Here is a 14010-nt window from a genome sequence, read left to right on the forward strand (position 1 = left end):
CAAATGGTGGTCATTTTATGAAGCTGAGGAGCACGAGTTCTCAACGTGTGGTTCCTGCATCAGCAAAATTAAATCACCTGGGTGCTTGTTAGAACTACTGGTCCTCGACCTGCTCCAGACGGACCGTGTCAGAAACTGTGTGTGATGCCCAACAGTCTGGATTTAACAATCCCGAAAACTTGAGGACCACTGTTGTATAGGAATTCCTACAGTGTGACACCAAGTACCATGAAATATCTTGCCCTGCTTTTGTGATATCTCTGGCCCCGTGCTAAAAGAATATCTACTCTCAATTTATCCATACACTCCAGAGCGATTATTTTGAAGAGTCCAACTGCTTGTATCAGAACCACATGGAGGATGTTAAAATGCAGATTCCTAGACCACTGTGAAGGCAGGGCCTGAGAACCTGCATTTTAAACACACGTCCGAGCCAATATGTGAAAATTGAAGTTCTAACTCCATTGCTGCAGTATTTTTTGAGACAGATTCTTATTTAGTTCTTGTTCTACTTTCTTACATTTTCATTTTGGCATTTTTCTCACTGCCCCTGCTACCTGCCTCTGTGGCATCGTCACTGTATCTGTCTTTGGAAAAGGGCAGGTGATGTTGAATGACAGGGGAAGGTGATACAAATAATAAATTTTGTAAAATATATATTATCTACCTGAAATGCTTCCCCCAACCTGACATTAGTGAGCAATTGGAAGCTGACTAAAATGGAAGAAAATGCTAAATCGTCATGTTGCACCTTCACGTCAAGGACAATTATTTATAGTCCTCGTGAGCATATGTGGGAGCTGAGCAGCAGAAGGCGGGGGAGGAGGGATGTGCACCCACTGCTACCTGCTCTCGCTGCTTCTGAGGTTTCGCAGCGTGACAGCTGCCCCTTGACCCGAGTGCCAAACTGGGGGTGGGGGTCTTCATTTTTATCTTTTGAATTCTCCGCGAAAGATTCAACTTTTAGACACACCCTTCATCTTGAGACTCTTCCATTCCTCACTGCTGTTGGACATCATTTCTGCTGGCTTTTCCCGCCTTCCTTGGAGGCTCCTTCTCTTTGTCCACCCCTGATGTGCTGCTTTTCCTTACCTTCCCATCACTCCTTCACCAGTCTCTCCCCCTCTCTCTCCTTTTCTTGTGCCTCCCTTTCCTCTCTCTTAATAATACTGAGAATTTACTATGGGTGAGACATTCTTCTAAGCACTTTACATAAAATAACTCAGTTAACTTTTACGACACTTCACATTCGAGGGAACTGAAATGGAGAAGTTCAGTTAATTTGCCCCAAGGCACCTCACTAGTTAGTGATGGAGCTGGATTCGAACCCCAGCGTTGTATGTCTCCAGAGCCCATGCTCTTAACCACTCCATCCTATACCTTCTTTTCTTACTCTACAAAGCCCTATGGGTGAGCTAATCTTTTTTTTTTTTTTTGCTTCAACTTCTACCTGTAAGATTATTTATTTGATGTCTCTAATTGTGGTCTGTGCTGCTCACTGGAAAGCTTCACCAGCAATTTCCCACAGGGCATTGAACTGTCACTGTCCCCACAGCTGAACTCATTACCTTCCTTGTCTCTATTCTCCGTCTTAGTTAACCCAGTCTATTCTCCAGTCACAAATGCAGGAAACCCTGGAGCTGTCCTGTGGTTCTTCTGTCCCTGATCTACCTGGTGACCAAGTCCAGCTCATTTCACTTCCTTTCCGTTTTAATTTTATTTCTGTTCCCTTCTCTTCATCTCTCCTGCTGCCACATGGACACTCTGGGATTCCAGTAATAGTACTCCTATTCTCCTGAGCAAAGGATTCAATTTTACCCTGTGAAATTGTGAGTCTCTTAACCGATAATGTTCCTTTCTTTGAATTGTCTACTACAAAGCATGGAGCCATACATGAAGGCTACTTAATTTTAAAAAATCCATGGAAATTTATGAAATAATTTTCTGAGCTTTTTTTTTTACATTTTTTTATTGAGTTATAGTCATTTTACAATGTTGTGTCAAATTCCAGTGTAGAGCACAATTTTTCAGTTATACATGAACATACATATATTCATTGTCACATTTTTTTCCGCTGTGAGGCTACCACAAGATCTTATATGTATTTCCCTGTGCTGTACAGCATAATCTTGTTTATCTATTCTACATTTTGAAATCCCATATTTCTCTTTTTGTAATGATCATATTTCCCTCCACGTATTTTTCATTTGTTTGTTTTCAATTTTATTTTCTGTTGCTGTACCCACAGTAAATTACTTGTTGTCCCCCCAACTTTGTGTCTCTCTGCCTACCTATCTGCCTATCTATCTCTCTATCCACCTGTCTAATCTATCCATCTGTCCATCTGTCTGTCTTCCTGCTGGAATGCCCTTTCTCATTTTGCAATTTCAAGCCTCAATATGGGATCATTTTATTCTGGAAGTTGTTTATGACAACTAATTTATGCCACCTCAATGTGACACGTACACTTTTTAATCTTAACACCTATTGCTCATATTTTCCTAGCTATATTTGTCCCTCCTAAAGTGCAATCTCTGAAGAAGGCTGTTCTTTTGATCTCTCTAGTTTCAGTGATCTGATACAGGCTGCACATTCATAAGTGGCTCATAAAGTGATTCTAGAAATAATAAAGTCATCTTTACTGAGCAATTACCATCTGACAACAGCAGGTCAAACTTCAACAGTATCTCAGTGAAAACTACACAGACCCCTACTTCTCTATTTTAGAGATTTCTGTAAATTTGTAATACTTTTTAATCATTTTAAACCCTCTTGCTCCTGCAATATTAATAGTAAAACCATCAAAAACAAGTGTATTACATGCTGGTTCCAAGAAGGGGGGAAGTTGGGGTAAACCACATCCATTCTCAGAAGAACCACTGAGGACAGTGACTGATGGCATCTGAAAGGCAGGGGTGAGGGAGCCCATGGTGTGGATGTGGACCTGGCCCCATGAGGGTTTGTCAGCTGTGAGCTGCCCATAAAAATGACACATTCTCTGCATTTTCCCGTAGCCAAGTCGGGCATTTCTCGGCTCCTTTGTGGGAAGGGGACACAAGAGAGCAGGAAATTGCTGTGATGCTCCCAGTTTTAGTTTCTTAGGGCTCCTTTTACAAGGTACTACAAACTCAATGGCTTCACCAACCAAATTTATTCTCTCACAGCTCTGGAGGCTAGTAATTTGCAGTCAAGGTGTAGGCAGGGCGGCCCCTTCTGGGCTGTGAGGGAGAAACTGCCTCCCTCCTATCTTCTGGTGGTTGTTGACAATCCATGGCTTTCCTTGGCTTGTGGCTACATCACTGCAGTCTCTGCCTCCTTTGTCACATGGCCTTCTCTGTGTGTGTCTAAGTTTCCTCCTTTTTATAAGGACACCCTCATCTGATATGACTTCATCTTAACTTGATTACATTACTAAGACCTTATTTTCAAATAAGGTCACACTCACAGATTCCAGGGGTTAGGACTCTAGTGTATCTTTTGGGGAGACACAATTCAACCCACAATACCCCCTAAAGTCCCCTCAGCACACAGGCCTTTCCACCACTTTGTGGGTGGTAGTGTTAAGGGTAGTGATGAAGTGAGGATGGTCTGGGAATTCTGGACTCTGCCTCACAAGGCCCCCTCTGCTTCACCCATTCCGGTGGATGAGGCTAAGAAGTGTTATTTATTTATTTTCACTTTTTAAGGTTCTTAAATTGTATTTGAAACAAACATATATTTGGTGTTCCATAAATGTCTTCTGGATAGTCCTATAGTTCCTTTGAGAATGGCAGGAAAGAGAGCTCCCAATTCCTGATCCAGAATAATCAATCAGTTAATCAGTCAGTTAATTAACTCAACAGATACTTGTTCATTATGCACCTGGCATTGTTTTAGGAGCCAGAGATATAAGAATGAAGAAAACATATAAAAACCTCTGTGTTCTTGAGGCCTATATTCTAGTAATGGACAAAAGAAATTTTTTCGACCTACACAGTTTGGGTCTTGTTGCTTATTTCAATAATGATGACAGACATATCACTGAGACATCCCCATTCTTAGGCCAGATTCTTTGGTGACCTATGCCATATACTACAAAACAGTAGATGCAATGGAAGTCATGGCTCAGACAGTTTTTGTGTGTGTGTAAGTGTCTGAGCAACACGGGAGTTGCTCCTAAGACCTTGAACCCCGTATTCTTGCAGTCTGATCCAGTGAGCTGATTTGCTTTAACAAACTAAACTCATTTGTCTAGCCCAAGGGAAACATTTTGCCAATTTTACAGTTGGATAGTTCCTTTTTAAAAAAATGCATTAGTAGTTATTTCAGCATTAAGATTTCCATAAATTAAATCTGTGTAGATTTCCAGCTGAGCTAGATTTCACCAAAAAGATAGAGTCCTACTAATTACTGCGTTAAGTAAATCCTCATCTTCTCTGTGAGTAATGTAGGTGGTAATTTACTCTTCTGTAGATGTATAAATTAAGCCGCCAGGAGGTTAACTAATTTGCTCAAGGTCACAGTATGTGGCAGGGTTGAAATTGAATCCAAAAGCCTTAATTCCTAATTTTTTAAATCAAATGATCTCTTTCCCCATGTTTAGCCATATTTATAAATAAAAACCTATAATAAATACTAGCTTATTATACAAATAATATCTTATTTCTAGGAATAATTTATCTACTTATCTATTATAATATCAATATGAATATAGTATGAATAATGTTGGGATTTATCCAGCAAGATCTATCAAGTGATTATTTTATTCTAATGATCTTCAGGAATAGAAGACCTCAAGGAGATGGATGAGTTTAAAGTAAAAAAAAAAAAAAAAAATTATATTCCCTAACTTGTCTAGCAGTTTGGTAGTAGGTTATAGAAAAAAAAATTAGTTGAACTTTCTTCATTAAGGTTGATTCTCCTCCCAGGCTTACACTAGGCAAGAGTGGCCTAGGAGTATTTTCTGGGCTCTACAGAATGTCTGGTAGTTACTTTCTGACGTTTGATGAGGTTCCACAATTTGGGAGTTAGAGATATAGGAGAAGTTTTTACATTCTATATTTTGTAGAAAAATACCATCCTTGACCATCCCAATATGAAAGAGAAAGTCCAGTGGCATATTTACTTCTACCGTAATCACCATCATCACCATTATCACCAAAATGTAGTTAAGCACCCACCTGTATTTAAACGTCTATGCTCTTTGTAGTGATAGATGAAAGAGAAGCAAACCAAAGATCCTGAAATGTTTCTCTAATTCTTGCAAAAGAGAGATGAGAGGCCTTTCTAGAGTCCTCTTGTGCCCTTGTAATAATGAATTAAAATAATTTTCTTCCAGTTATTCATCTTAACACTTTTTATTTAATAAAAAGACAAATAAGCTTAAGTGCATCAATGGGTAAAAATTGCATATAAATCAGGACTTCTAAAGAGAAAGTCTGCAAAGATTTTTTCTTAAGATCACAGTCCCAAAACAAGTGTACAAATCCAACATCTCAAACCAAACAAAAAAAATCCCAAACACCAAACTAAACAAAATACACACAGGCAATATTTTCATTGCACATATAAAAGACACATTAAGGGTTCACATTGCTCAATATATTTCTCCAAACATAAATTAATTCTGTTCATTTGAAAACTTATTAGGCTTTGTCTGGTCATAAATTGATCCATACTCACAAACTTTATGAATATCTTTGAGAAATCTGCTCAAGAAATGACTAGGATTGAATCTTAGAAATTATGCATGTCTAAAGTAAATAATTTTGGAGGGTGTTAATTTGGAAAGATCAAGGAGATTAAGGGGGATAAATTATTTGTATACAAAAGGAAACCTTAATCTAATTTTCTGGGTGAACTATTTTCCTGTGTGATCAATTTCTTTTTTTAGAAGTTTGGCCAAAATGGATTACAGATGTCAAACTGTAAGTAATATGCAGTTTGCTTTCCGAATCTCTCTCTCTCTCTCTGTCTTACAGACACACAGAGATATACACAAATGCAGAACATATCTTTAATTTTCAGGTCTTTATTGACAATTTCAGGGAAGGCAAAATATATAAAGGATTAGGAGAGACCAGTAGAATGTACGTTTCTTATTATATGAACTACTCCAAGGCAATTCACTAGCAAAATATATAAGCCAATAGAATATTAAGAGACAAATAAGTCACATTGGTACATCAAGAGACTTCTAAGAAGACACAAGCAAATTTATCCGAAGCCCTCGAAGAGTTTTGTAACTAAATGATGAAATATATAAGCAAGTTGTAATTTCTTCTACATTAAAAAAAAAACAACCCTCTTTTGACCCAAAATCTTCCTTTAGCCACTGCTTCATTTCTTTGCTTTCTTTTGCAATAAACCTCTTTCAAAATGTCTCCAATTCTTATATTTTCCTTTCATGCTCGAACCCACTCCAATCAAATTTTTGCTCGTACCATGCCATTGAAATAGTTCATGTCAGGGTTACCACTGACTTTCTTTTTGTCAAATCAAATGGCTATTTCTCAGTCCTCAAGTTACTTGGTTTAATACAGCCGATCTCTTTCTTTCTTAAAGCACTTCATTCTTTACTTGGCTCCAGAAATAAGCCACTCTCTTGGTTCTTCTATTATCTTACTAGTTTTTCCTTCAAAAGTGTTCAATGATTTCATTTCACTCAGAGCTAAAGCCAAGGTCCTTACAATGGCCCACTTGGTCTTATGAATTTTGTTTTACAACTCACTCTGTCACTTCCTTTACTCCTGACATTTTTGCTTTTTTTTTTTTTCTGAGCAGGGCAGGTATGCTCCTACCTCAGAGCATTTGCACTGGCTGTTCCCCCTCCTAGAATATCTACATGAATTGCTTCCTTCAGGTTTTTACTCACGGCATCCTGTGTCTGTGAGCCCCCAACCCTCTCTACTTTATCTTTTTCCTTAGTGCTTAACACCATCTGACATATTACATATTTCCTTTTTTTTTTTTTCTTTTTGCAGAGGGAGGTAATCAGGTTTACTTATTTACTTTTTTTGATGGAGGTACTGGGGGTTGAACCCAGCACCTTGTGCATGAAAGGCATGCACTCTACCATTGAGCTATACCCTTCCCTGTTTACATACTTACTTTTAAAATTGGCTATTATTTGTCTCTATCACTAGAATATAAATTCTATGGGCAGAACCATTGATTTGTTCCATGCCATAATCTTAGCACTTAGAGCTATGCTTGACACAAAATGGCCCTCAATAAAAATTTATTGGAAAATGAGTGGATGAAAGAACGAATGATTGACTAAATGAATAAATGAAAACAATTTTGATCATTAAAATATCTGGTGGCAAATGATATTAACAATTACTTTTTAAAAAGCATCAATTATGGTAAATGAGGATTGCTTTGTTTAAACAACTTTCTTGATCCTCTAGCTGATTCAGAATTTCCTTTTGCAGAATTAAAAAAATACGTGCTGTGATCTGAATCATAATGAGTCATTCAGTGAATTAAGGGCCATAGTTTCTCTTTGTTGTTGATTTATAGACTATTCACCCTAAGAAGGAAAGCCAGCTGCACTGAAAAAGAACAATGTGTTTATATTTTTCTATACTGAAACTTATAGCAATTTTAATTAACTGACTGGTATCATCATTGATAGAGACTGAAAATTGTACTTGAGTACTTGCTTGCAATCTGGGGAGTTGCTGTGGATTGAGTTTTTCACGTTTGATTACATTGGCTTAATAGACATTCCTAGGTGTAGAGATAAAAGGTAAGTAAAATAATTTTGAAAACTATTTAGAAAAATGAAATAAGTAGCCATTAATGACTCATTTATTACCACCATTTGCAAGCTTCAGATCAAATTCAGAAATCTGTTTTAAAAAGCTGAAAGATATAAAAACACCAAGATTCAATTTTATGTGCTTTTCCTCACATTCACTTTTGCTCACAGTCTTATGGCATTTATTCTCATTCTGTTGTTCTTCTAGCTAATGTATAACTTAGTGCTAATGCTCTTTAGAGATCAACAGCTTTCAGGCTATGAATCACTTCCTTCTCTGTACTAACCTATATTCCTGTAATATAATTATTGAACTTATTGCCTTTTTTTTTTTTTTTTGCCTTTGAAAAATCTATCTCCCATCAGATTGTGAGTTCCTTGGCAGGGCCCAAAACTACCCTTTTTTTTTTTTGTATTCACATAGTAGGCAATCTGTAAATATTTGTCAAAATAAATGGATTTGGCCTATTTGTAGTAGTAATAGGAGGAAGGTAAACATCTGCTATTTTCTTGTTTCTAGAATGAAATACATTAATTAGCTGCTGAGTTGAATTGTTCAAAGTTAATTCCTATCTAGTTGCTTATAATTCAGAGGTTCAATACTAATATTTTCAACTGTGTACCTTTTAGACTTTAGTTTTCCATGTAAAATGGTCATAACAGTTACCCATACAATTATGCTCAAGAATAAATTGTACAATATATGAAGGATTTTGCCCAGTGTCCAAAACATAGTAAATATTCAGTTTATGTTAGCTATTATTGTTTTTTTGTTTGTTTTGGTTTTAATTTTTTCTGTTTTTTTCATGTTTTTTATTGAAGTATAGTCAGTTTACAATGTTGCATCAATCTCTGGTGTACAGGGTAATGCTTCAGTCATATATATAACATATATTCATTTTCAGTATAGGTTACTACAAGATATTGAATATAGTTCCCTGTGCTGCACAGAAGAAACTTGTTGTTTATCTATTTTATTTTATTTTTTTTACATTTTTAAAATTGAGTTATAGTCAGTTTACAATGTTGTGTCAATTTCCAGTGTACAGCACAATTTTTCAGTTATTCATGAGCATTCATATATTCATTGTCGAGTTCTTTGTTTATCTACTTTATATACAGTAGTTAGTATCTACAAATCTTGAACTCCCAATTTATAAAATATGGAATGCTTCACAAATTTTCATGTCATCCTTGTGCAGGGGCCATGCTAATCTTCTCTGTTTCATTCCAATTTTAGTCTATGTGCTGCCAAAGTGAGCACTAACTATTATTGTTGATGCTACTTTTGCTCGCCTACCTCTTCTTTGGTTTGGTTTGGTAACCAGTGCACCACAACAGATGAAGAACATAATAAGCATATAGTTCATACTAACTGAAATTATTATTATTGGTTTGGTTTTAGTCTGAGGCATTATAACCAGTTGTAGAATGATTATGTGTTTGCATATGTCTTCTTTTCATGATTAACGAGGACCTTAAAAGAATTTTCAAGCATATAAGGTTGCCCCTCTCTAAATTATGCTTGGTATATATGTGTAAGTGTGTGTTTTCTCCTCTTATCTGGCAAGAGGGTCAGAAAGTTACTTAAGCTTCCAATAAGAAGGGAACTAACCACTGAATCACTGAATCAGCTCCCTTGTGCGGTGTGGTCAACAGATTCTCTGGAAATGCTGAGGTTAGCCACACTTGGAAACTGAGCAAGAGGGTAGTTGACACCACTGTTTAAATAAGGAAGTAGCATCAGAAAGAGATTGCTGCCTGACCACACCTGCTGGGTGGATCCAATTGGGAAGGTTCAGTAGATTGTGATTCTGGGTCTTCAAGGAGCAACGTACTGTTCTCGAAAAAACAAGACTTTCTGGGGCAGCTGGGGGCGTTCACAAAAATAGTAATTTGAAAAGATGTATGCACCCCAATATTCATAGCAGCACTATCTACAATAGCCAAGACATGAAAGCAACCTCAGTGTCCATCAACAATAGATGGATGAAGAAGATTTAGTATATATGTATATACAAGGTGGAATATTACTCAGCCACAAAATAGAATAAACTTCTGTCATTTTCAGCAATGTGGATGGACCTTAAGGATCTCATGTTTAGTAAATAAGTCAGACAGACAAAGGCAAATACTGTATCCTATCACTTATATATGGAATCTAAAAAAGAAAAGAAAAGAAAACAAACAAACAAAACTCTAGAGGGACCCTCTGCAAATCTCTGGAGTTCTTTTTTTGCGCAGCTTTCTCCTCTCTGGCACACTTCCTTGCAAACTCTACCTGCCTTGGGTTTCCTTGGACTCTTAGCTCTATTTCCTCAGCTCAGGTCATTCTGAGCTGTGCCTGGATATGCCTTCTTTGTGACAGAGCTTGGAAATTTTCTCAAAGTAGTAAGTCAGAGCACCTGCAGGGCTCACACTATTTATTTCCCATACCTCAGGGATGATTATGCTTCATTGCCTGATGCTGCTTGTTTTGAAACTGTTGTTTATTAACATATTTATATATTTTTGTGTGGCTTTTTTTTGGTTGTTTCAGCCAGGAGGGTACATTTGTTCCCGGTTATTCCATCTTTGCTGGCGGCAGAAGTTCCAATTAGTGCTTTAAAAAACCGTCAAGGGGGAGAACAAAAGGTGATAAGGCTGGTAGTGCTGAATTATAGAAATGCTTGTTGCTAGAATGCTGTTAATTATGGCTATGGAATAGTATTTTTACCTATCATAACCAGCCTGATAAAATGAAAAGAATACGGGCTTTGTAGTTACTGATTTGAATTCCAGCTCTGGCGCTTACTAGCTGCATGATTTTGAACAAACTTAGTCTTTCTGAGCCCTGGTTTCTTTAGCTATCTATAAGAAAGAGAAATATGACTATCTGATTTAGGATTCTATTGTAAGAATTAGATGAGATGATATATGCAAATTACCTGCTACAGTGTTTGGCACAAGGTAGCCCCCAAACCAGTGTTTATTCCTTTCTCTATTTGCCTTGCTTATTCCCCATTCTCCTCATGTCTTCTACAAAATAATTGTTCATTTTTTTCTGTCGTGGTTTTAAATAGTTTGGAAGAAGAACAAAAAGTTTCATTATAAATTTCTTGAGGATATAGGACAGAGGGTTTGTTCCTTTATTCCTTTATTTCTTCATACATCAAACATCCACTATATAAAAGGCAATGTACTGCCAACTATGGAATAAAAGTATGCATGACAGAGTCCTCGCTCTCCAAGATCTCACAGACCAGCAAGCAAGGTGGGCAAGTAACCCACAATGTGATAAGAAGGCACCAAAGAAACACCATGTCTATTTGCAAAAGAGAAAGTCGGCTGCTTGCTGGCTGACAGATAAAAGCACTGTGTCTGTATCCAATCTGTCTTCAGCTTCTTTTGTTGTTTACTTCTTCAACATCTGATTTATTTCAAGGCTCAGGCTCTGATCCAGCTGACCCTGTCACTGCAGAAACCATTTGATTCTTCCTATTTAGTGTGTTCAAAAGTCACTTTGTGGGAGACCGTATCCTTAATGAGCTGACAAAGCTAGGGCCAGAGTTCCCTGAGTCACGGCACCTCATCTGGGGGACTCACTGCCTCCAGACAAGAAGTGATTACCTAAGGCACTGACTTTAGGAAAGGATGAAAGGCATCTCTTTATAAGCTTCCCTTGATCTTGACACTGAAGGCCTAGATGGCATTCTCATCAAGCTTTTACCAGCTCATCACCAACCAATCAATAGGAATTTGGCAGAGAGGGAAAAAGAAGGACAAGATTCTTCTCCTTCAGGCAGGGAATTAAATCCAGCAGAGTTAAAGCAGGACATTCTCACAGAGGAAAGAGCATAAGATTGGGAGTGAGGAGTCTAGTCCAGCTTTCAGTCTAGTTCTTTTATGTAAAATGGCATTAGACAATTACTTTCAAGTTTTCAAATTCTAGGCTCTAATTGTGAAAACAATTAAATACTGTAGTGCTATGCACATCAGTAAGAAAACTCAATAAGGATTTATTATCATTTTTGTAATTTAAGTAAAGTGGTTTTTTTTTTGCAGTATAGCATTAAATTTGTCTGAGACTGAGCAAAATGTAATTCTCCTTTTGACTAAAGGAAGTAAAGTAAATAAATGTCTCTTTCTTTTAATGTTACTTTAATGGAAATAGAAGGGAAAGTGCCTAAAGACCAGAGAAGAAGTGCACCTTTTGGAGAAACAGACTATCTCTAGCTTCACCTGAATGTGGGTGACCTGGGTTGTGGGTGTCTCTTTTGGTCTCACATCCTGTCAGGAAATTACCCCACTGGCTGCAGACCCAGGGTTCACTTAACTCTTCTGGGGTGGATGCAAATGGCAATTTGACCCTGCATATCTCTGAACTATGCTTTTGGAATGTATAGGCTCCTTGAGGCAGGAAATGGTCCTTAATATACGCCTGCTGAGTGACAGCCAGACACCCAAAGCCCACCTCCGTTTCTGAGAGGCAGCCGAGAAGGATGGTATGTGTTCTTTGAAGTTGGATTCCTGCTCTGCCACTAACCCAGTGTGTAAGTTGATTAACACCTTAGCGTTTCAGTTTTCTCAACTGCGAAATGGGAATCACAGTTACCTCACTAGGCTGATGTAAGGACTGCACGAGATAAAACAAGTCAATACCTGACACAGGGCTGAGGAGACATCCATTAAGCCCAAGCACTACAGGTGGCTCCAGGGCAGAGCCGAGGATGATGACAATTGATAACTTAATAGTGCAGGGAGAGCAGGGACTGTGGTTTCATTTCACAGACGAGGACACTGAGGCTCAGTGAGCTTAAGTGGCTTGTCTCAGGCCACACAGCTAGGAAGGGGTGGGACCAGTGTTAGGTCCCATGCTGTTGGGCCCCTACGTCAGCCCAGGGCTGTCTCTGTAATGGGCTCACAGTGGACAGAGGTCATGGTTTGTCCAGGGGGCCCAGCCTGACCCTGGAAGGAGGGGTGGTTTCCCTACTGCCCTCCTCCCGGACGTTCCAGGACTGCCTACATCTTCCCTCTGATAATGAAGTGGAACTCTCATATTTCTGTGAGCTTCTGCAGCATCCAAGGCTCAGGCACCATCAAGAACTTCCAGTTTTACACTACAGCTGACATTTAGTTTCCAATAGGAGAGACCTTTTACAAAGACCCCTCATGGTAGCCATTATCTCCTCTTAGATAAGAGCTGAGAAGTGGCAGATGCTGACCTTTTGATCTTCATTGGATGTAGCCATAAAGCTATTCTTTATGACTAAGAAAATAGTTAACTTCCTTTGAACCAAACATATACTTACCTCATTTATCTTTACATCCCAGAGAGATATAGTATATTATGTTTGTTTTATGGTTTTTCCCAAGGCTGTACACTTTGTAAGGTAATTAGGATTTGAGCCTATGACTTCTTCAAAGAAGCTCCTCCCAAGCTCCTCTCTTTAAGTATATGACACTGCCTTGCCCTTAGCCAACAAACCAACAAACTGGCAAACAGACATTTCCTTCCACTTAATTCATCAACATTCAACTCAAAAATTATTTGTTGAGATATTACTCTATGCCCAGCCCTGTGCTGTGGTTCTAAACATCTAAAACCCTTGCTATGGAGTCTCAATATCTTTATGTTTTAGATGGTGCTATTTTAGAGGAAGTTATAACTTAGGTTGTTCAAATCTACTGCCTGGCACATCTACCAGATTTCATAATTATTTTGTGGAGGTGGGAGACAGAAAGATTAAAAGAAACAATTCATGCCAAAGAAAGACTTCCATGTAGACGATCACTGGCTCTTTATAAAGGGAATGAAGAAGAACATGAGATGGCATGTATTTTATTAGAATAACACACTTGGGGTGTCATATCAAGTTCTGAGCCAAAAGAATGTTTAGACATTCTTGTATCACTATGAAGTAATTTAGGGCCAGAGCAGGGGTGGCTAAATACAGCCTCCAGGCCAGATTAAGCTCACAAGGATATTTAGCCCACACTTGGCTTCCACTGAGAACAAGCAACAGCATTCGGCTGTGGGTGGATGCTGACTCACCGACTCTGCCGGTGCTCAGAGCCCTGCGGGTGCTGACCAACAGCAGAGAGATGGGAGAGGCCAGTGTGAATCTGGCCTCCAAGGCCCCTTCTGGCCAGGACTTGATGATTCAGACCTGCTGACTGAACCAGCTCACGCGGGAGACAGGCATGTGAGAATGGCTGGTGACAGCAGCAGAGAGCGGAGGGTAGCAAGGCTGCTGTCAGGGAGTCCCTGTCCTGCTTTTGCAGAA

At 38.5% G+C, this 14010-nt stretch overlaps 1 non-coding gene across 1 annotated transcript; it reads right to left on the reverse strand.

Moving 5' to 3' along the window:
• Positions 1-8901: 8901 nt before the first annotated feature.
• LOC116280723 (U6 spliceosomal RNA) lies at positions 8902-9008 on the reverse strand. Its single transcript, XR_004190208.1, has one exon. It is a non-coding gene; the product is annotated as a U6 spliceosomal RNA (small nuclear RNA).
• Between the last annotated feature and the right edge of the window lie 5002 nt (positions 9009-14010).

The sequence above is a fragment of the Vicugna pacos genome, chromosome 5 (assembly GCF_048564905.1).
Source record: "Vicugna pacos chromosome 5, VicPac4, whole genome shotgun sequence".
Lineage (NCBI taxonomy): Eukaryota > Metazoa > Chordata > Mammalia > Artiodactyla > Camelidae > Vicugna > Vicugna pacos.